The 25,417-nt window shown below is 39.9% G+C and overlaps 1 protein-coding gene across 3 annotated transcripts in view; it reads left to right on the top strand.

Moving 5' to 3' along the window:
* Positions 1 to 25,417, top strand: part of LOC128734114 (axotactin) — a 160,503-nt gene that overhangs the window by 42,960 nt on the left and 92,126 nt on the right. For all 3 annotated transcript variants that reach the window (XM_053828134.1, XM_053828136.1, XM_053828133.1), the window contains exon 2: positions 2,819 to 4,307. The gene's annotated coding sequence lies outside the window, so the exon portion shown is untranslated. The remainder of the gene's footprint in view (positions 1 to 2,818; positions 4,308 to 25,417) is intronic.

The following is a 25,417-nucleotide window of genomic DNA, read 5'->3' as shown; positions in this document are numbered from 1 at the left end:
TACTTCTTACTTCTTACTTCTTACTTCTTACTTCTTACTCTTATTTACAACTGACTGGAATAGCTTAAGAATTCAAGACGCCATTGTAATTCCGCGCTAATTACATTATGTCAGATTGTGATATCGCCCGGGTGTTTGCTGTATGACCTGCACTGCATTTCTTTTTGCCATAATCGCTATTGAATGAGCGATATGCTTATTAAATTTTATGCGTGCTTGTGTGTATTGGGGTTTACCCTTCCATCAAAGCTTGATCTACTTTACCCACTTATTCCTCGCTGCCAGTACTATCCCATATTATAGCCGTCCCTGGCGAGGACTCATTTGTACCTCTGACCAGTACACTTAACTATACGAGGAACATTTGCACTGTCATGAGGGTAAATATTAAATTCAGCATGTAAAAAGGGTAAATGGAGGGGCCGGAGAATAAACCCATGCTAAAGTCACTTGACATCGAAAAGCTTGATTCTACTAAGATTCGAACCCACGACTACTCGCTTGTCAAAGCAAACTCGATAACCTTGCGGCTACGGAGCCCCCCAGGTTGGATTAATCTCAGAAAAATAAGCCGGATCGAAGGTCGGTTTAATTTTGGCTTATTTTTCTGAGATTCTGGTCTTGGTAACACCACAAGTAAAAATTCTAAGTTTTATTACGTAATGGTTTTCAAGACCAAGTAGTAATTTCATGTGGCGCTGAAACTCTAGAAGCAAATCTTGAGACTTGAAATGACCTTATCCGTTAGAGCAGCGTTTTGCAAATGGGAGTTCGTGATTTGTCCCCAGTACAGTGGTTTGTCAAAAATTATCTCACAGCAAAATGGTGCACAGAATTCTGTTAGGGAGTTCACCATTGGCGTAGCTAGAGGGGGTGCCTAGGGTACCAGGCCCCCTCCAGAATTATGCAGGCCCCCTCCACAATTTTTCCCCATTGTAATTTAAAAACCGGGAAAAAATCAGTGTATATATTCCCACTGCGTTGATGTTTTCCTTTTCTACTAGGTATCGCAAACGCGTAGTTGTTGTCATCGTCAGTAGCCGTCAGTAGCCTAGTAGCCACCTCGGCTCATGCTATTACAAACAGTCGCCTCCATTCAACTCGATCTTGGGCCACTCGTCGCCGATTTCTCAGTCTCAGAAGCAGCGTTGCCAACCTTCCAGATTTGTCTGGATTTTCCAGACTTTTTGATGCCTAATCAGACAAAAAAAGACGCTTTTCAAACATTGTCTTCCATTAGGCCAAATGGAAGCCAGATTTTTGCCAGACCTTTTTATTCTCGTTTACCAGATTTTCGTAAAAACCGGTTGGCAACGCTGCTCAGAAGTCTCAAATCACTTTCGACTTGGTCGAGCTATCTTCGCACGTTAAGCCTCCCTGTTCTTGGTGCTGGTGTAGCTGTTGAAAAGAGTTATTTTCGTCGCACTGCCGTCCGGTATCTTTACAACATGCCCGGCCCACGGTAGCCTACTGACTTTCGCCAGATAACAATGGGAATCTCTCTAAATAGTTTCTGTAGCTCGTGATTCATTCGTCTTTGCCACCCTCCGCTTTCAGTTTGTACTCCGCCAAATATTATCCGCAGTGCCTTCCGCTTCCGGCAAGCGTCGCTGTGAACAGTTACCGTCCGTGTAAGGCACGTGTTTGATTTATTGAGCCTCTTTCTTTCATGTATTTGGGTTTCGAGGCACTTATGTTTAATCCAATCCTCCTAGACTTCGCTTTCGACGGACCACCCCCTCAAGAGCGATTTGAATAGTATGCAAGAAGGAAGGATTTGAAAGTGTCCCCGAGTTACACACGAAATACATCCCTCGATCCAATGTAGCTCTGATCATTTGCCCCAGTTTATCCGGAAAACCGTGTTGGTGCATTATCTGTCATAGCTAACCTCGATCGAGTGCATCGTATGCTGCTTTGAAATTAATAAAGATGTGGTGCATGGGCACGTTGTACTCCCGATATTTCTGCAAGATCTGTCGGATGGTAAACATCTGGTCCGTAATTGCGCGGGCTCTCATGAAGCCCGTTTGGTATTTCCCTACAAAACCCTGTGCTATCGGTGACAACCGGCGTAACTGGAACATAATGAAATTTTTTTTTGGAAGGCACCCCCTAGGCCCCCTCTAGGGAAATTACCTAGCTACGCCAATGGAGTTCACGAACCAGAAAAGGTTGAGAACCGCTGCGTTAGAGGGTTAATACAAAATTATCTCATTAAATCAATTTGAAATACGCCTTATCTCAAATCTCAACATTGTGTTGGGTTGTCCATAACTAGAATCGTATACCTTACATTTATGATTCTGCAAGGCAAAATATTACGAGAATGAAATATATTTGTTCTGCTCTACGGTATGAATATAAAGCACTAGGTAGTAAATATTTCACTACTTCACTTGAAATATTTTGTATTTCACTCCGATTTATGTGAAGTAGTGCAAAATATGTTATAATAACCTTGTATATGAAACATACATTTTAAACACTTTAAAGTTCTCATTTTAAAATTGCAAGATTATCAATAATTTGTTAAGCATTACCATTAACAGATTACCAAAGGCATCCTGTAGTACTCGTAAAAAAGCTTTACGTACAATATGAATGTTATAAAGAATATAGTTCCTAAAATCAAGACACGGGAAAGTAACCGCGCGGGGGTAATAGTATTCCTTCTGCAACGCATGATCACCGATCTCGCACGACAAGCCGTCAGCAATCTTTCCTCATCACTACTGCAATCATTTTATATCTGCAGCTTCAATCTTTCAATTCCAGCAACTAACGCTTTAATTTCAATTTTTCTTTCCCGTTTCAGCCGGGCAGTCGGGTCTTCCCAGTGAGTGAAACCACATAAAAACCCCGGTCATTCAGCACGGTGCCGTTTGCGAAGCAAGATCATCCCCGTGCGTTTGGGCCGCTGCCAGTCACAGAGCCAGTCGGCGCGAGAAGCTTGTTGAATAACCCTTCGCATGGTTTAGTGTTAGTGTGTGTGTGTGTGTTTCTGTATGTTAGTCAACAAAGCAGAATTCGTTTACTCCATCAGTTTAGTAAACGCAACAATGGTACCAGCAGTTCCATCCATCGGATAACCGCCAGTCGTGACCGTTGTGAATTGTCATTATCCCAGTGGATGCATCGGGGAGAGGCCAAAGTTCGGTCAGGCCTTGAGCTTCAACCTCAGATTAGAAAAGTTAGCCTCGTCCAGTGACTGTCTATTGTGTCGGTTGTGCAGCACTACTTTGGCTTGATGAATTCAAATTGAAAATTATTCTCATCATCCAATTGTTCCTTGTGCGGTGCAAAATCTCGAATGGAGTGACAGAAGAAGGAAAAGTGACACGAATTGCGCCAGAAGAGGCGGAAATACCTCCAGCGAGTGAGAAAGGGTGGTGAAGACGCACGCCCGCCAGCAGTGACCAACCTCGACTCGGGTGGGAAAAGTAATACGGAAACCACATTGCGGAAAGTGCTTCGTGATATTGTGCGACGAAGAAGGAAGTCTTGGCACACCAGAAGTGCTGACAATTGAGATTGTTTGCTTTTCAACAGTATTTTCTTTGTATTTTGCCAAGCCACCGTTAGAAATAACGTGAGAAGTTAGGGAGTGTGCCTTTCGTGTGAGAGCGAAGTTAATATCGTTGTCCGTCCAGCTCGAGTCTACATCCTTTCCTGCTGATAAGAAGAAAGATATTAATGTGGAGATAAAAGAGTGCGATAAGGCAAAAAGTGTGGTGACAAGTGTCAGTTTGGAGAAGGAAAAAAAAAGTGTATCAGTGTAAGAAAGGTTCCGCCTCAAGTGGGGAGCTCTTTACCGTAGTGCACAGCATTTCGACAGCGAATGTGAGAAAAATACACAACATATGTAGGAAGTATATTTGATAGCCACTCGTGTATGGATGAAAGGAGGCGAAAAGTTTGAGCAGTGAATTGTAGTGGAAAAATCTACCTTCTCTTGTCAGAAAGGATTATTTCCGTTCGTAATTCTGTCCAGCCCAGCCCCGGCACGGTAAACATCAAGGCACTAGCAGCTGTGTGAAAGGCATCATTCTACTTTTAGTTCAGCTGTTGATATAACGACGACGTTACGTTCTGGGACAGCAACGGCAGCTACGTCAAGGTGTGATTTCTTGGAATATCGCTCTTTATATTTGGGTGCAAAACCCACACGCTCGATTCAACAGGCTAGTACGACTGCTACTGTACTGCGGTACACAGGTCAATAAAAGGCGACCAACAGAAGTTCGCAGCGGAAAATTTCGCTTGTAACCGTAATCATTTTTGTGTGGGAGCTTTAGTGCTAGAAGGTGAGTGAAGGTGGTTTTAATATGATAAGAATCCACTTTTTAGAATGAGGGAACAACTTTTTTAGAAACTATCAACTACCTGCTACAACTAATTAATTTCAAGTGAATTTCAACGAATATTTTTTATTTGCCTTTGTAATATGTAACTAATATAACTAAATAACTAATCGATTTAGTTATATTGTACCCCAACTTTGTTAAAAATCCCTAGTTCAATTATTTTATATTATACTGTCAGCTGTTTTTGACCAGATTTTCTGCTTACACTTACAAGCTTTTTTAATCTGCTTCCAACTATACTTTTATTACCAAAATGGGTACTCTAACGCAACCCAGGCAACAATTTGGAGTTTTTTTGTACTTTTATGATGGTATTTGTGATTAATTTTAGTCATGGAAACCATCATAGGAATAGGAATAAAACCCTCATTGTTACCTGGGAATTATTACTAAACATAGATATTCCATCAGATATTTGCATAAGAATACGTCGCACGAATCGAGCTTTACACGGAAGTAAGAGTTGTACCCCTCTAACCTTAAGTTAAAGCTAAGCCAAAGTCACACAAACACATCAAGCGTGGAAAATACGTGATGATATTTAGGCAATAACATTGTCTCGTCTCATATCACCAAGATGAAACAAGTCAAATAATACTTATAGCTGGCTTTAAAGCCACAATAAAACTGTTAATGAAGCCAATTTATTGTGGTTGCTTGTCTTACCATCTTAAAATCATTTAGCTGCACAACATATCTTATAAACTTACTATAAGTGGGATATAGAAATAAAATATGGGGTACTAACACAAAATTGATCTTATTGCAGGTACTTGTCAAACCGCAAACTATCAGGTTTATAATGCTATTAATTTGGTAATACCCTGATCAAACAGGTTTGTTGCTGCTAATATGAAGGATATTAAAGTTTAACACCAAAAACTATTTTTTATGCAAGGCCATTTTGCCATATTTTAGTATTTTTAGCCCGCACATAAAAATTTCACAGAAAGCATCTAAAATGATTTCACTAGATATTGAGATTGACTAATTAGTTGACGCCAGTTGCAAAATTTCAGGGCGCGTTGACTTTATCATACCTGTCATACCACCCAGCTAGCATTTTCATATGTATAAAAAAGGTAAAAATCAGCATTACGTACAGATATACATGCTAAATAAATCGTGTTTCATGCGTAAAATTGGCATATCCGTACTATTTTGGGGGCGATATACGTGATTACGAATAATTTTGAGCGTTACGACTATATAAGTATTTATATACGATAATATCCGATTAAGCGCGAGTCGCTCCGTACTACTCTACGATTTTGTGCTAAAAATCGTATGTATGTCAGTTAGTATCATTATATACGACAAAAAATCAACTTGATCCCACTTTATCCAGCTTTAGTTACGATTTCGAGTTTGTTAGGAGATATTTACGATAGTTTTCGTACATTGATATAAGAGTTGGTGCTAGCTGGGCAATATGCACGGTAAAATTTAAAGCGCATATGCTGCACAACTACGGAAACTGCTGAAAATTTACCATTTATTTTAACGGATACTTTATTATGGTCGCTGTAAACCAAAACGATCAGGATGATTTGACCAATGCTGACTGACTGAGCTTTTACCAGAGCATTTCTGTTACATAATCCAGCTGTCAAACTATCGTTCGAATTGTAAACATCTTAAAAGGCGGCTAGTGAATTCGTAAGCCTCATAAATGCAAAATTAAAAGAATCACATCTGAAAAATGATGTTCGTATCAAAACAAAGGTAGAATTTGTATTCTCCAAGAGAAAAGTCCATGTTTTATATAAGTTTTATGCAATTTGGACCAAAAATAAAAGTGACTCATAATTGTGCCATGATTTTGATGAAGTTTTACACAATTATGGATCACTTTTTCTTCAGATTATTATTGCAATTGCAGCCGAAAATTTTAATTGTTCTGATGCGAGCTAATAGAAATGCTTTCTTAAAAAGCAATGAGTTCAACACGATTTAGTCCGTACTATTGAAGGATTACACAAAAACCGAGAAATATTGGATGCCATTTTCAACTCTTCTTTTCTCCAAATACAAAAAAAAAATACTGGTTCTAGCCCAAGTTTAACAGCAGGAGACGAATTTTTTGACGTAGGACTACGTCTTACGGCAAGTTTTGAGATAGGGTGTCATTCCAAAAAATCAAAAAATGCGAGCGTCACGAAAAATGAAAGGTTTTCAGCGCTAATAGCTCAGCGGTTTTCCGATCGATTTTCAAAATTCTTACACCAATCGATTGGAAAATCTTCTAAGAATTGACCCAAATAAAGAAAAGTGTGTATTCTTGATGTTGAACTATTGAAAAATCGAAAATAATGAACCTATGTTTTACCAGAATTCTCGCTTCGTGATTGGTTGGAAGATTCTTTACGATGATCTAAACCTATACCCATTTGATATCTGTGCTTGGGAAGTAAGCCAAAACAAGTGACAAAGCTTCCTCATTTCAACAAGATTTCTTAACATTGCGGTTCAACCTAGACCATTTTGATGTCCTTGCTTGGGAAGTACGCCAGAGAGAGTGACAAAGCCGCCTCGTGCCAACAGATTTCTTACGAACGCGATTAAACCTAGTCCAATTTGATGTCTGTGTTAGGGAAGTGTGCCAGAAAAATGACCCAAGTTCGTTGTCCCAACAGATCGCAAATTCTTTACTGCAAGACGATTAAACCTCGGCGAATTTGATATCTGTGTTGGAAAAATGTGCTACAGCTGTAGTGTTCGGTTATAATTCGACTCTGTATGAATACGCATGCTTGCCGTTTCATTAGAAGTGTAGTGAAAAGATGTGCTGTTGATAAAATAGGATTGAATTGGTAAAATCCTTTCAACGTGGGAAACCGTGGATAATAAAAACAGTATTTAGTTCAGTAAGGTAGCAGGAAAGCAATAGTTTGTGTTCTTGATTTTATTGAATTGTTTTCAAATGCACAATCTTTTGAGAATTGGACGTATGCAATGTTACTACTTTGATAAATGGTACATACAACGCATGTAGCATGTATATATGTTGCATATAGCATGTATATATGAATGATTACAAGCATGAATACATATTACTATCACTACAAAGAGACTTACGTAGTCCTGCGTCGCCTATATATGCGGTCGTGTCTTGTACACAACCCCTCTGATTTTTAAATTTACTTGCACGAGATTAGAAGATTTTTTTTTTTCGAATGGTAAAAAGACAACTGATTTCCTTTTGTTTTGTTCGGATTACAAGCTCTTCAACACTCTCGTAAGATGGTGATATTGACAAAAACAGGTCCATCGCTATTTTGACGTAGGACTACGTCTTACGGCAAGTTTTGAGATAGGGTGTCATTCCAAAAAATCGAAAAATGCGAGCGTCACGAAAAATGAAAGGTTTTGAGCGCTAATAGCTTAGCGGTTTTCCTATCGATTTTCAATATTCTTACACCAATCGATCGGAAAATCTTCTAAGAATTGACCCAAATGAAGAAAAGTAAGGATTCTTGATGTCGAACTATTTGAAAAATTGAAAATAATGAACCTGTGTTTTACCAGAATTATCGCTTCGTGATTGGTTGGAAGATTCTTTGCGATGATCTAAACCTATACCAATTTGATATCTGTGCTTGGGAAGTAAGCCAAAACAAGTGACCAAGTACCCTCATTTCAACAAGATTTCTTAACACCGCGGTTAAACCTAGACCATTTTGATGTCCTTGCTTGGGAAGTACGCCAGAAAGAGTGACAAAGCTTCCTCGTGCCAACAAATTTCTTACGAACACGATTAGACCTTGTCCAATTTGATGTCTGTGTTAGGGAAGTGTGCCAGAAAAAACGACACATGTTCGTTGCCCCAACAGATCGCAAATTCTTTACTGCGAGACGATTAAACCACGGCGAATTTGATATCTGTGTTGGAAAAATGTTCTACAGCTGTAGTGTTCGGTTATAATACGACTCTGTATGAAGGTGAAATTAGTCATCATCGATTCTGCCAATTTCAAAAGCAGTTTTTTTGTTTGAATTCGGTTTATGAAAATACATTCGCTGTGTTCAGATTGGCAAGAAGAATGCAGTATATACATTTTTATAAACACAATCTCGCTTTTGGGCCGAAAAACTTCTTCCGAAATTGGGCTTTCCGACGAAAAGTCAATGACTGCTAGTTTCCCGTGAATACGCATGCTTACTGTTTCATTAGAAGTGTATTGAAAAGATGTGCTGTTGATAAAATGGGATTGAATTGGTAAAATCCCTTCAACGTGGGGAACCATGGGTAAAACAATCTTTAATTTCAGTAAGGTAGCAGGACAGCAATAGTTTGTTCTTGATTTTGTTAAATTGTTTTCAAATACACAATCTTTTGAGAATTGAATGTATGCAATGTTACTAATTTGATAAATGTTACATACAACGCATGTAGCATGTATATATGTTGCATATAGCATGTATACATGAAGAATCGAATAATTACAAGCATGAATACATGCTACTATCACTACAAAGAGACTTACGTAGTCCTGCGTTACCTATATATGCGGTCGTGTCTTGTACACAACCAGTCTGATTTTTTTTAAAAGTAGTTTAGTCTAATGCAACAATTTTTTCATCCATGAGGTGAATTTAAAGTTTCAACAATAAAAAAAATAATGGCGTTCAGATAATAACTGAGGTTTTAAGCAAGCTAAATTTTGTACTAAAAGTTTCGAGCGAATCTAGACCATAATATTTTTTTCTCAATTTATGCATTTTAAAGATAATTAAATACTAGTTAAAACATGTTTGAAATAATAAATCAAATATATGATAATCATAATATATGATTGTCGTAGTAAACGGTTTGCTTTAAAATGGATAATAAAGCCATTGTAAATCATTTTAAAAGTTTTTGTCACCCCTCTCCCCCCCCCGCCCCTTGGAAATTGGCTTGAAAAATCGGGGGGCAAAAATAATTTGTAAGATTCGAGTTAAATTTTTGACGTAGGACTACGTCTTACGGCAAGTTTTGAGATAGGGTGTCATTCCAAAAAATCGAAAAATGCGAGCGTCACGAAAAACGAAAGGTTTTGAGCGCTAATAGCTCAGCGGTTTTACTATCGATTTTCAATATTCTTACACCAATCGCTCGGGAAATCTTCTAAGAATTGACCTAAATGAAGAAAAGTATGGATTCTTGATGTTGAACTATTGAAAAATTGAAAATAATGAACCTATGTTTTACCAGAATTCTCGCTTCGTGATTGGTTGGAAGATTCTTTGCGATGATCTAAACCTATACCAATTTGATATCTGTGCTTGGGAAGTAATCCAAAACAAGTGACAAAGCTTCCTCATTTCAACAAGATTTCTTAACACCGTGGACCGTGGTTAAACCTAGACCATTTTGATGTCCTTGCTTGGGAAGTACGCCAGAAAGAGTGACAAAGCCCCCTCGTGCCAACAGATTTCTTACGAACGCGATTAAACCTAGTCCAATTTGATGTCTGTGTTAGGGAAGTGTGCCAGAAAAAATGACACAAGTTCGTTGTCCCAACAGATCGCAAATTTTTTACTGCGAGACGATTAAACCTCCGCGAATTTGATATCTGTGTTGGAAAAATGTGCTACAGCTGTAGTGTTCGGTTATTATACGACTCTGTATGAAGGTGAAATTAGTCATCATCGATTCAGCCAATTTCAAAAGCAGTTTTTTTGTTTGAAACAAAAATTCGGTTTATGAAAATAAATTCGCTGTGTTCAGATTGGCAAGAAGAATGCAGTATATACATTTTTATAAACACAATCCCGCTTTCGGGCCGAAAAGCTGCTTTCGAAATTGGGCTTTCCGACGAAAAATCAATGACTGCTAGTTTCCCGTGAATACTCATGCTTACCGTTTCATTAGAAGTGTACATTAGAACAGCAATATTTCTGGAGGGCGCCACCGACAGATTTTACACACAAAAAATTGATTACTTCCTTCGAGCCTGTTAATCTGTTCTCTGTGCTTTAAAGACGATGTGTTTGCTCTGAATACTTTTACAGATTCAACCCCGCCATTAGCAATGCTTAACTACCTGAAAATCAATCTCTTGTGACTACTATAAATGATTACTTAAGATTATCATTGATTACTATACTGATTACAATTGATTACCTAATTAATTCGTAAATGATTACAAAAGTAACCTCTGAATACTACGCACTAATAGGCCTTACTGGAAACCCTTTGTTTTTTTCCAAGGTGCGTAGTAATTATAGCTTTTGGAAACCCCTTGTGTGTATATACCTTGGACAAAATTCAAGTTTTCTGGCATATTCGATACTGGCAACCAGGCCACGTTCAATTTTATTGTCCATTTTCATTTTGAATCAGAGAACGTTGCTCGTTGAAGATCGCACGTGCTTCCTGGAAAATGGTAAGTAATTAAAAAATTTAATAATTGATATATTACAGATATATTATTTATTATTTTACAGTTTTGCTCCCGTTGCGGATTATTTGCAAAGGTCCCTGTGTAGGCTAAAATAATGGTAAGTTCTATTTTAATAAATTATCTTGTTTTACAAATTTTTTTTTCAGTTTTGTCGCCGATGTGGCCTCAAGATGCCGGCATCCACGGCACCAGCAAAGCCGAAACCGTACCAGCAGGTGAAGCCGCCGGCACGAGTGAAGCCGCCTAAACAAGTGGATCCGCCTAAACGAGTGGATCCGCCGGCACGTGTGAATCCGCCGGCACGAGTGGATCCGCCGGCACGGGATCTTGTGGGCTCGGGAGCCGCAGCGGCCGGCACAGGAGGACCCGGAGGTCTTCATCCATGGCGGGCAACTCATTTACCCCGAGCTGCCACCGGCGTACCTGCCCAGCCATGGAGAAGAAGGCCAGCCAATGGCCTGGCGGTGGGCAACGGTAGCTTTGCCCGTCTACCCACTGGTGCGCCCGGTACGCTCGTCGGCTGGGCCACCAGTTTACAAACTTGCTACAAACTTCAAACGTTGGAAGATTCTTTGCTATGATCTAAACCTATACCAATTTGATATCTGTGCTTGGGAAGTACGCCAAAATAAGTGACAAAGCTTCCTCATTTCAACAAGATTTCTTAACACCGCGGTTAAACCTAGACCATTTTGATGTCCTTGCTTGGGAAGTACGCCAGAAAGAGTGACAAAGCCCCCTCGTGCCAACAGATTTCTTACGAACGCGAATAAACCTAGTCCAATTTGATGTCTGTGTTAGGGAAGTGTGCCAGAAAAAACGACAAGTTCGTCATCCCAACAGATCGCAAATTCTTTACTGCGAGACGAGTAAACCTCGGCGAATTTGATATCTGTGTTGGAAAAATGTGCTATAGCTGTAGTGATCGGTTTTAATACGACACTGTATGAATCCACATGCTTGCCGATGCCGTTTCATTAGAAGTGTAGTGAAAAGATGTGCTGTTGATAAAATAGGACTGAATTGGTAAAATCCCTTCAACGTGGGGAACCATGGGTAATAAAAACAATCTTTAATTTCAGTAAGGTAGCAGGAAAGCAATAGTTTGTGTTCTTGATTTTGTTAAATTGTTTTCAAATGCACAATCTTTTCAGAATTGAACGTATACAATGTTACTACTTTGATAAATGTTACACTAGCATACAACGCATGTAGCATGTATATATGTTGCATATAGCATGTGTACATGAAAAATCGAATGAATACAAACATGAATACATGCTGCTATCACTACAAAGAGACTTACGTAGTCCTGCGTCACCTATATATGCGGTCGTGTCTTGTACACAACCCCTCTGATTTTTTTTATAAAATCAATTGTCTGTGGGCTCTACAGCCTGAAAACCTTGAAAAATGAGTGTACGAGTTGAGTTAACGCTTCTAGCATGAAATAGAGATGGAAATTCAAATTTCCGAAAATCGGCCAAAAAAATTTTCTTTCGTTTTTGTCTTTTTTTCGTAGATTTTTGCATGGAAATTAACAACGTATATATTAAAAGCAAGAATAGATTTGGTTTTCACGTTAAAACTTAAAATAAAAATGCCCAAATTTCATATTTTTTTTGCTCGATTAAAAAATTCTCTTTGTTTTTTTTTCGCCCCCCCCCCTTCAGTGGCCCAACACCGGAGGGACAAAAATTTTTTAAATATTTGTAATGGCCTAATTTATTTTGTAGTGCCACGATTCGGTAAGTGACACATAAGTGTGGAACGACTGTATTTTAATGACATATTTATCTAATTCTTGTTACGCTTTTCCTTGTGTCGATTTCCGCGAAAGAATTATGTTTGTCACCTTATTTCATGAGAGCGTGCGGCATTTTTCGCTGCTGAAGCTGTCATAATTAGCACCGTAAATGCAAAAAATAAAGCGAAACGTAATTCTGCAATATTGTAGATAATGACTAGTTCTACAAATGTCTCATGAATAACTTTTTCAAATTTTGATTAACTGAGCCGGTACTGTAAAATGAAACGAAATTGAGTCAAATTGAAATTGAATTTCCGCAGCTTTCGACAAATAGAACCATCGAATCGCCATCGCAAAACTGGACAAACTCGGAATCGGAGGCTCGTTGCTACGATGGTTTAATTCATATCTCTCCGATCGCCACCTAGAAATTAGCATCGACGGTTTTACCTCCAGACCTTTCACTGCTAACTCTGGAGTTCCACAAGGTAGCCCTCTCGGACCTTTGGTCTTCCTCGTCTACTTCAACGATTTTTTTTTTGTGAAACGGTGGTTCAACAATGGATGAAGGGGAACGGTAGGGGAAAGTATTGAAAATTTTGGTAATGGAGGGAAAAGAGCGGAAAGGTGAGGGGGGGGGGATATTGGTAGCTACGCTTAACAAGTAGTCGTTTTGACTCCTACCTTTGGTCCAATGCTGGAAGGTGCATAGGTCGAACCAAGCTATAATCTGAGATTATAACCTGATTCGAACCCACAACACCCGCCGGGACTTGTGACTCGGTGGTACGTGGTCCCTACATACCATTGAACCGCAGAGGCGCTGGACAAAAGGAGACTGCAAAACTCCGCTATTGAGATAACGACGTATCTGGTTGGGTTATTTTTACACACAAATTGTGCCTCTTCCTCCGTCTACTGCAGAAACCATCGACTGAGAAGCTTTAATCTAACCTGTTTTTACTGTCAGGACGACGACACTATGCAAGCCCTTACAACTTGCAAGGTACTGTGCGTGACGCTGTTCGTCTGTCAGCGTGTTAGCCGCGATCCTCAGCGCGGGTTTTCGGAGATAGGCTCCGTTCCTATGAAATAGACCAAACTGATGTTTTTAGTCTTTGACTTTGAACTGCGGTCAGGCATATTAATATTAACGCCTGACCGCATTTCAAGGTCAAAGACTAAAAACACGAGTTTGGTCTATTTCATAGGAACGGAGCCTATCTCCGAAAACCCGCGCTGAGAATCGCGGCTAACACGCTGACAGACGAGCAGTGTCACGCGCAGTACCTTGCAAGTCGTAAGGGCCTGCGTAAGTGTCGTCGTCCTGACAGTAAAAATAAGTTAGATTAAAATTTCTCGGTCGGTAGTTTCCGACAAATGAGAAATAATTACATTCTCCAGGAAATTAAACCCTCTCGTCTTTGACTACATGCTATCAGAGGTGCCTTTACGCGTCGAAAACTGTGTCAAGGGCTTGGTAATACTGCTTGACTTCAAACAGCACATCGCATTTATTGTCGATAAGGCCTGCAGGAATCTGGGATTTATCATGCAAATCGCCAAGAACTTCAACGACATCTACTGTCTCAAAGCTCGCTACTGCGCTCTTGTTCGGTCCAATCTTTAGTACTGCGTCCCAGTGCAGTATGAAGTCCTTATTACTAAAATGGAGTTGACCGAATCGAGTCTGTGCAGCGCAGATTCATACGTTTCGCTCTTCGGAGATTGCCCTGGAACGACCCCTTTCAGCCGCTTTGCTATGAATAACACTGCATACTAATCGATCTCGACCTTTTGAACACTCGTCGCGATGTGATCAGAGCATTGGCTGTTGCCGATTTGCTGACCTCGAGAGTCGATTGCCCTTGTCTATTCGCAAACCTCAACATATACGCTCAAGGTCGCGTCTTACGTAATGGTCCATTTTTACGTGTACCGCATCGGCGAACCAACTACAGCACCTTCAGCACAATCACCGGTCTGCAACGCCATTTTAATCGCTTTATACCTACCTTCGACTTAAACGTTAGTGGCGAGGTACTGAAAACTCGATTCCTGGCACTAGCTCGTAGATTCTAGGTTAAGTGTATCAGTAGGGCCAAAAGGTCTGTTGATATTTTTAAGCAAATAAACATAAAACATAAAGTGATCGAACCATTTCTGCACTCGAATATTGCCATCAAGTTCAGAATCTTTGTTACCTAAACGAAGTTAGTAGCTTCGACGCTGTACAACGACCTCGTCTTGCTCTATGATGCTTTCCATAGAGAAAGTTCCAGTTTTCCACCACGATTGCGGTGCTATTTTTATGTCTGACGTCCGGACCAATATTGCTCGATCCTATATTCGGCTATTGGTACAATTAAGAACTAAGGTTCATGTGGGTATTTTTGGCCCATTAAGCGGTAGGCCCATTACGTTGAAACTATATTTACTCGAGACAAGATTTTCATACCAACTGGTTGGATAACATCCACTAAATATCTGAGTGCACTTTGGTCTTAATAAAACGCTATTAAATTTGAGTTCTAGTCGTTTCGCGAGAAAAGATAGGTTTGCCGCGACTATTTTTTATTATGGTGTCCGTCCGTTTAAATTTCCGACAGACTCAACGCACCTGTATAGTACAAACCGTAACAGTTATAACCCTTTAAGCACGATATTTTTGGTTTTTGGATCAATATAAATTTTTTTTATCGCTCGAGATACCAAAACCAGTGACCAGTGTATTCTACACATTGCAATAAATGTTTGCTAAATTTAGCAACCTACACAATTGTGTGGGTTCGGCCTTATCTTATACCATTGCACTATGGGCAAAAACGAGCCGAAAAAACGGATGCAATTAAGATATGGCCTGCAGGCTGATAAAATGTAGGTGATCTTATGTAAAATTTTCCGGAGAATTGCATGGTGCCCACCGCTTTCCTGTTTGTCATCGGGAAGTGCCCCATTTTGCTCATTTTCCCCTATTTTTAACATTTTTTACCCTTTTTGGACTATACCAAACCAGGTTTTGAAAAAACAAAACATGAAATACCTAATTATTTTGTGTAAAGAAGTCCACAGAATTGAATAGGGTTGACCCCGTTTAGTTTAGAGCGAGATCATCGCTTCGAGGCTCATAAACTTCAGCTTCTGAAGCAGCGGAACGGTCGCTACGTAGCTATGGAAATACGCGCAACTTTTTGCAAGTTAAGTTTTTACTAATCTTAATACAACAGATATACCGGAACGTCCAGATTGGCTTAAAACATTCAAATGTTGATCCAAGAATTTGTCTTAGAAAATACCGTAGTTGAATACATCATTTGCCACACTACTTTTTTATTTTACAATTTATAAATGACCAGTTTTAGGTTCTGGTAGTACTCTAAACGGAGGTTCCATAGTGTGGAGCATGAACGAATGCTCTACAGTATAATGTATTCATTCTTACTGACTCAAAATGAGATGGCAGCAGCAAATTTCGTTTTATTTCATCTATTACTGATGACGTGAAAAAATAATCCCACTGCGATCTGGAATATCTCTGGGAAAATGGATCCAAAATTTGCTAGTATATTTTTTTATTGAAGGCCAATCTAAGGTGGTTCTTTGAAGACAAGTTGTATAAAAATCGATCAAAAAATAGTAAAGATAGAGCCAAAAGTGTAACGGCAAGTACACTAATTTTTGAAGTCCCGGCGGGAACGTAAAGGTAAAAGTAGGTATACAATAAGGCCGAACCTACACAATTGTGTAGGTATGAAAAACAATGTGCATAAGTAAGTTGTAAAAGTTATTTCGCGTAAATTTTTAATTACATCAATTAGAAATACTTATTACCAATAATTTTTTATCTAAGCAATTTCGAAATACGGATCCAATAAGAAAATACGACAGATAAAACTTTTTGCTGTTTTCACAAGATTTTGAAGACTAGACAATAATTAATCCAAACTCAAAAGAAAACTTCTTTTCAGCTGTTTTCTATTTTTTTTACGTGTTACGATGTTTATACAAGAGAATGGCGCTATATATGTAAAAGTACGACGTTTAGAAAGGAAAGGAAAATTTTTTAAAAGTAGTCATATCTCACCTACACAATTGTGAGGAGTCGGGCTTAAAGGGATAAAGCAATCCCCCGAATAACTTAATGCGTGGTACTGCGCGTGCGCCCACCATAATTCCTTAGCAATTAACTATAAAGCATATTTTTGGCACATTGTTGGGGCCTATCAAAGGCTTATCGCCTACCAAAAACCACAGCTATATCTATTTGGAGGAGCCTGAGAAATTTGCGATGATCAAACAGCGCCACCCAAGAGCCCATTCGGTGGATTGCTGTACTTCAACTGCAGACCAAAAGGAAGTCAATGTTTTTCAAGCGTTGCCTACATACCGGCTCATTGAAGATAACTAGTTTTGCAGTGATGACAACAGCTTGCTTCTGACGCTAGTATACATTAAATCGCCCATATACACTTAGCGTCAAAAGAGTGGTTGTTACTCAAAAAGTAGCTTTTTCAACATGCTAGAAGCGTTCCAAGTGCATCTGCCTCACACATTTGTAGCAGTGTAAATGACGCAACTCTGTTGGCTTGGGCTGAAATTAACAATAAGTTGCTGCAAATTGCTGATGAATGAAAATTTTCATATCAGAGGGGAATTTTTGTGTTCCTTCCTGATAAAAAGTAGTAGAATTAGTAGTAGTAGTAGTAGTAGTTCTGTTATACTGTATTAATAGCTATTTAATTTCTAGAATAAGTAAACGTGAAAACGTGTGTTTTCCAAACCATCATCAAGAGCAAATACACGTAAGCGATTGCTTCTATTTTTTCGGCCTAGCTTACAAAATGGTGAGAAGTTAGCTGTTACAATAAGAAGTTTTACAATGCTTGTCCAATTGTCCATAGATAGCATGAATTACTGAAACTGTAAAATCGTGAAGGCCCGACCATAACAGTAGCCCGACGCTAAATGTCGTTAGACCGTACATTGAAGTCAAATGAAGGTAATGAGAATTAATTAAGTCTCATTTGCGAAAAATTCTTCGAATTGATTTAAAATTCAATTTAACACATTTTTTAAATAAAGCTCGATTTCATAGAAAAGAATTCAATCTTGTAATATTAGATCCACTGCGATCCTCTTACATATTGATTGACCGCTGTTTACTGTTATGCTAGCTCCTATTAACTGCGGTTAGTATCTGGTATAAGCTAGACAACTGCCTAAAATCTACGTTATTGTATAATGGGGAGCTGAAATATCGCCTTGTTCGGGGGATTCTCGTATAACTATTTCTGAACCACCAAAATCCGGATAAACCCGAGTTTTTATAATCTATACCTATAAAGAAGGATTTCTGTCTGTCTGTCTGTCTGTCTGTCTGTCTGTCTGTCTGTCTGTCTGTCTGTCTGTCTGTCTGTCTGTCTGTCCTGTGTTCCTTATAGAATCCAAAACTACTGAACCAATCGGCGTGAAAATTTGCATGTAGAGGTTTTTGGGGCCAGGAAAGGTTTTAGTGATGGTTAGAGACCCCTCCTCCCACTAAGAGGGGGGGCTCCCATACAAATGAAACACAAATTTCTGCATAACTCGAGAACTAATCAAGCAAATAGAACCAAATTTGGCATGTGGGTGTTTTCGGTGACAAGAATTTATTCTAGGGTAATTTGAGACCCCTCCCCTCTTTATAAGGGGAATTATAACTCCTCTCCCCTTTAAGAGGGGAGGTTTCCATACAAATTTCCTCATAACTCGAGAACTAATCAAGCAAATGAAACCAAATTTGGCATGTGAAGGTTTTCGAGGGCAAGAAAATTTTCTATGTTGAATTAGGACCCCTCCTCACTTTAAGAGGGGGGGCTCCTGTACAAATGAAATACCAATTTCCTCATAACTCGAGAACTAATCAAGCAAATGGAACCAAATTTGGCATGTGTGTGTTTTTGAAGACAAAATTTTTTTCTATGATGAATTGGGACCCCTCCCCACTTTAAGAGGGGGGGGGGGCTGCTATACAAACGAAATACAAATTTCCTTATAACTCGAGAGCTAATCCAGCAAATGGAACTAAATTTGGCATGTAGGTGTTTTTGGAGGCAAGAATGTTTTCTATGATGAATAAGAACCTCTCCCCACTTTAGGAGGGGGGGCTCCTATACAAATGAAATACAAATTTCCTCATAACTCGAGAACTAATCAAGCAAATAGAACCAAATTTGGCATGTGGGTGTTTTCGGTGACAAGAATTTATTCTATGGTAAATTGAGACCCCTCCCTCTTTATAAGGGGAATTGTAACTCCTCTCCCCTTTAAGAGGGGGGGCTTCCATACAAATTTCCTCATAACTCGAGAACTAATCAAGCAAATGGAACCAACTTTGGCATGTGAAGGTTTTCGAGGGCAAGAAAATTTTCTACGGTGAATTAGGACCCCTCCCCACTCTAAGAGGGGGGGCTCCTGTAGAAATGAAATACAAATTTCCTCCTAACTCGAGAACTAATCAAGCAAATAGAACAACATTTGGCATGTGGGTGTTTTTTTTTTGGTGACAAGAATTTATTCTATGGTGAATTGAGACCCCTCCCCTCTTTATAAGAGGAATTATAACTCCTCTCCCCTTTAAGAGGGGGGACTTCCATACAAATTTCCACATAACTCGAGAACTAATCAAACAAATGCAACCAAATTTGGCATGTGAAGGTTTTCGAGAGCAAGAAAATTTTCTATGGTGAATTAGGACCCCTCCCTACTTTAAGAGGAGGGGCTCCTGTACAAATGAAATACAAATTTCCTCATAACTCGAGAACTAATCAAGCGAATTGAACCAAATTTGGCATGTGTGTGTTTTTGGAGACAATTTTTTTTCAATGATGAATTGGGACCCCTCCCCACATTAGGAGGGGGGGCTCCAATACAAATGAAATACAAATTTCCCCATAACTCGAGAACTAATCAAGCAAATAGAACCAAATTCGGCATGTGGAGGTTTTTGGAGGCAAAAATATTTTCTACGGTGAATTAGGATCCTTCCACACTTCAAGAGGGGGGGCTTCTACACAAATGAAATACAAATTTCCTCATAATTCGAGAACTAATCAAGCAAATGGAACCATATTTGGCATGTGGGTGTTTTTGGAGGCAACCATTTTTCCCATGATGAATTAGGACTTCTTACCTTTTTAGGAGGGGGGGGGGCTCCCATTCAAACGAAATACAAATTTGCTCATAACTTTAGAACTAATCAAGCAAATGGAACCAAATTTGGCATGTGAGAGTTTTAGATGGCAGAATTTTTTTTCTGTGGTGTATTACGACCCCTTTACCTTTTAAGAGGGTGGGCTCCCATACAAATGAAATACAAATTTCCTTATAATTTGAGTACTAATCAAGCAAATGGAACCAAATTTAACATGTAGGAGATTTTTGAGTCTTGAATTTATTTTATGATAGTTAGAGACCTCTCACCCCTGTGGTAGGGGGATATGGACTCTCATACAAATAAAACAGAAATTTTTGCGAAACTCAAAAACTAATCCAACTCGAGAAATTCGAGACTCTTCCATAAAACATTAATCAATAACAAGACCACAAAAACTATCTATAGTAACACTAGATCATTCAGGACGAGCCGGTCGCGAGTGTTGCCGGTGACCCGCCGTCGGAAGCGCCGCCCACTGGGGGGCTTGCAAAACTCGAGATAGTGACAAAGATAATCCGAGATTCATGATTTATGTACAACACAGGTTAATTTGTGGCAATACGAAGTTTGTCGGGTCAGCTAGTTTAATATAATTTGATAATTATAAAAAACCACGCGTTTCCATCGTTTTGGACGCGGCATCGCCATCGAACTTCAATTTTTATTTTGCTCAGCTGCCACGGCTCACAATGTAAGCATTATATTCAGCTGCCTGGCTCATCTGCTAGCCTGAAACTACCCCAAGCTGGAAAAATTGTGTTCTCCTTCTTTCGCTTTTTTAATCCTCCAATTCAGCCCGAGTGGTCCAGGAAAAACATGCTCAGTTGGTACGATTCACTCCGGGGCATCATCAAAAACTTTATCCATTCAACACCCCCTTGGTAGCGATTCAGACGCGGTACGGTGTGCGGTGTGTGTGGCTTCCACCACTCCGAGAGTTCAAAAAATAGTAGGTACGGGGGCTGTCCGCAAAAAAAGCCATTCAAGGAAAACACTGCAATTATCATCTAAAACGTAAACAATTGCGAATAATTTCGTGTCTGGTACCAAGTTGACTACAGAAAGAACCGTTCATTCAATCCCCGGGGAGCCGAAGAAGAGGGCACTGCAAAATGGAATAAAGAAGAAAGAAAAACGGACTGCGTCTTTAGTGTGCTCCTGTTTTCCCCCGGTGCTGCAGCGAAGGCTCGGAAAAGTCACACCGCCGCACCGCTAAAGCTAACGAAGACTGACGGAAGCTGTACTAAGGCCAACCGAGTGCTCACTTGTTCCCGATGAATGGGAAGCTCGTTCGTAATAAGTGCTTGTTTTAACTTCTGTGTGTGGTGAATGGAGTTCAGATATTGTTCCTTTTGTGGCCAACGGTGGTGGTTGTTGCTGGGGTTTCTCTGCCCCCCGCGCCGATGGTCTGTCCGCACTTTGGCGGTGACTTTTTCACCTCAGGTTACAACGGTGTTTTATGAGCGTGTTCTAAATCAAAACAACGACGAACAGGAAAGAGGTGTTTCATGACAGCTATAATGGGACCCATTAGCGCTTACAATGATGGTGATGACCGATGAAACTAACCCCTTTTCAAAGATCTTTACCTAATCGATGGGTAGTGAAATACTGGAACTGTATAAGTGATACAACATTTGCAAAGTTTCTTAGTTTTCCCGCATTGAGAAAAACAATTCATTGTGTGAAAGAAAATTTTCAGCATTCTACTGGCTGCGTCTGTAAGCAGCTTACTCGAATTAATTCGATTTGAAAGCCTTCCAAATTTCTGCCTTGAGTCTGACGCTTGAGCAATCTTTCGATCCCCAACATGTTACAACAGAGCATGGTACATAAATCATCGAAGCGAACCAGGCCTGACATTTGTTCAGAATAAATAATCTCTCTATCATTTCGTTTCTGCTTGACAAACATGCCATGTTTGCCGGCTCATAATTGTCAACCCGGCAAATGAAACTGACACCCGCAAGTAAGTGACTCAGATGGATGGATGGATGTGGATATAGGTATGGCTGAGGCGGCCCCCACTGCCGGTGGCGGGACGACAGACTGGCTGGGCTAGAATTGAAGAGCTGTTCGACAAATCGACAAATAAATAGCTACACTCCGTACCGTACACTGGCTGTGTTTGCGAGTGTGCGTGTGTGTGACATGCCAGGATTAGACGTTACCGTTGGTGACTACACCGGCACCCTAAGGAAAGTACCTAATAGCGTGGGTTGAGAAAGAGCAGAAGCGTCGTGAAATGGCCTGGAAAGTTTCTATCATCAAATCGTTCGTCTATGGGTTTATCAGATTTATATACTTACTTTTACTGAGATTTACGAAACGTGTTCTGACTGTTTAGATCATAGACATAACCAGGCAGTCTATAGACGACGGAGTTGGTTTACTATATCATGCTTGGATTATTCTAATACCAGCTATTTTCAGCAATCTTATTCTATTCTACTTTGCAAGTTCAGTAGAGTGATAGTTAATAATTCTCTAGTAAAATCTTTTCGCTTGCCATCTTAAACGAATGCTGGCAGATTTTGCTGCAATTCTGTCATTTCTGCTTCAAAATATGTTACATGTCTATACATGATACATTTATTGAAAAAAACACTTACAAATTTACAGCAACCGTCATGGGAATTTGAGATAGGTCTCTTTTTTGAAAAATTTTCGACCGTGTAATATTTTAAAGAAGCTGAAACCACTCGGAATAAACAAAAGATTCATCTGTCGTACCAACAAGCGATACAAGGAACCCAGTTCTTGAAAAATACTCCCGTAACCTGACCGTAAACGTGCGTGCCGGACAATAACCGTGCATCAAATGCGTTCTGGTGCAAAATGTGCTACGAATGTGCTATCGTCCCGAATGCGAACCTTTCGTAATAACAACTTTTGCGGTAGACAATAAGGCTACGAATGTTTTCAAATGGTATGATTTTTTTTGTAACATCCCATCGATTCGCACCATCCTGCTCTTGTACTATTATTGCCTATTCGCAACAATACTGCCGCTGTAGACGCCGTTGGAGATGATAGGAGTAAATTGAATTACAGAAAAATTTAATTTGCTAATTCAACTAAATACTTAGCGCATATTGATCGGAGTGTCTTATTCGCTTACGATGATGTGAATGAAATCCATCCCACCGTGACGCACCTCTCGTCTACGGCAACTGAAGCGGGAACAGAAAAAGTGCTCAACATGCGCATCTTCATCGGAGAACGCCGTTAAGTCAATGCAGTTTCAAACATGCTAGTGATAAATATCGCCATATAAATGGTTCATTATTTAAACCGTATGTACTGCAAGTGGACACTGAACTTAAAAGGTAACTGAATTTTTTTTTTCGGAATTTTGTCAACTGTAAACGAAAATCGTCTTCGAATCCTTTGAACGTTTGCTACGATGGTGCCGAATCTAACTCAATTTCTGACTCTTGTGAGCTATTGCTATCTTTGCTGATGAATTTGCTTCTAACTGTGATGTTGAAATAGCCGCTGCGAATGTTCCGGCCAATTTGGCGGATCTGGGTCTGTTCAACTTAACTACCGATATCGTAATAATCGCCACTAAAAACTAAAGCGTTCGTTCTCTGTGGGACCTGATAGGATTCCAGCTGTAATTTTGAGCCGCTCGTTTATGTTTCCAGTATATAAACGCGGTGTAATACTGTCCCGTACTAAAAACGGTACAGCACGGTTTCACGTCTGGTAGATCTGTTTGCAACGATTTGTTGGAGTTTATATCAATGTGCATCTCGCATATGAAAGGCAAGCAGCTTTCGAAGGAATTGACCACGCAATACTATTACGGAAACTATCTGGACCTGATGCCTCCCAACAGATGGTTGAATAGCTGGACTCATACCTCAGTGGTAGGGTGCTTCGTGTGAAACTCGGAAGCAGTGTTTCATCGAAGTTTACCAATAAGTCTGGAGTTCCCCTAGGATGCAACATGGGCCCTCTGCTTTTCGTGCTACCACGATGTTGCGTTACTGCTGGGTGCTGACTGCAAGTTCGTGTACGCCGATGATTTGAAATTGTTTGCTTCGATAGAAAATACAGACGACTGACGCCGCTTGCAAGATTTGCTTTAGTTATTTACTAACTGGTGCAAACGGAACTGGCTCATTATGTAAGCATGTGAAGTTACGAGCTTTCACCGCATTAAAAATCCCGCGTCTCAAAAGGATTTGAGAATGCCTTTAGATGAGAACGAAACACACCACTCGATCCAATGAGCTTTGATCACATCACTTTATTCGGAAACCGTCATTGGCGTAGCTAGAAGGGGTGCCCGAGGGTCCAGACTTCCTCCAGAATTCTGCAGGCCTCCTTCAGAAATATTCACTATTGGAATTTGAAAACCGAAAAAAATTTAGTGTACTGGTATGTTCCCAAAAATACTTCCCTTCTTATTTTTCTTACGCAATAAACAAACGAATATCAACAGCTTTGTAGTTCCGATATTTTACACCGAAACCAAACATGTGTTATGCCGCGCGTAAGATCGCATCACTCGATCCAATGTAGCTCTGATCAGTCGCGGCAGTTTATCCAGAAAACCGTATTCGTGCATTATCTGCCATAGCTGGTTCCAATTGACCGTATTATTTGCTGCGTTGAAATCAATAAAGATGTTGTGCGTGGGTTGTACTCCCAACCTTTCTGCAAGATTTGTCGGATGGTAAATGTTTGATCCTCAGTTGCGCAAGCCCTCATGAAACCCGTCTGATGAATCGCTACGAAAGCTTGTGCTATCGGTGACAGCTGGCGTAACAAGATCTTGGAAAGGTACTCTAGGCGGCATTCGCTCTTTTTGTAGATGGGCCAAACCACTCCATTCCATTCATGCCTATGGTAGCTTCCCCTTCTCCTAAATTACTCAAATAACCCAGTAGAACCGTTGCTAGGGTTTCTCTGGCATAGTTATAAAGCTCTGTCGGTAGACGATCCTTACCAGCGGTTTTGTTGATCTTCAGCAACCTGATTTCTCGTTTGACTTCTTGGAGATCAGGTGCAGGGATAGTACTGCCGTCGGCACTCCTAGATTACGTTTTATTCCGCCTCTTGTTTGCAATTTCGCTATTGGGGTGTTCATCGATGAACTGCTACCATCTGTCGACCACCTCGCGATCGTTTACATATGATCAGATTCTCCCGCGTCCTGCCCATGTTCGGATTAATGGAAATCTTTCTGTAGCGATTTCGGTGAAATATGCTCATGCTTAAAGCTGTAATATTTAATAGAATGCTTGATCAATATATCAATAATATAAAATTTTAGGTTGGAATTCAATATGCTTACAATTTTAGTTTCCTCCTTCACTGACAGCCTAATCTAACAAAATCAACCCTCTTGGTTGCTGATGGCAAGCTCTCTAACTATAATCGAATTTGTATTTATGATAATATAATATAATGAATATAATAAATTTATCATGCCAATTCACTATATGCTAATTAAACGTGATAGAATAATTGTACCACTAAGACCGGATTTACTAATTGTAGTGAATCCAAGCTTGCCAACTGAACTGGTTGACACTACGATGACGTTAATGTTGGTAGCCAACTTGATATAATTTTTGCCGCCGTCCACCGAACAACTTATGTCAAGTTTCGGTGTGTAGTCATTACGAGATTAGTTAATCTTCTCGTAAAACTTAAGCGTGTAATTAGCTCCGAGCTGTTGTACAAATGCTCCATGCTCCAC

Source organism: Sabethes cyaneus, chromosome 2, assembly GCF_943734655.1.
Source record: "Sabethes cyaneus chromosome 2, idSabCyanKW18_F2, whole genome shotgun sequence".
NCBI lineage: Eukaryota > Metazoa > Arthropoda > Insecta > Diptera > Culicidae > Sabethes > Sabethes cyaneus.
This window is presented reverse-complemented; position numbering and strand designations above follow the sequence as displayed.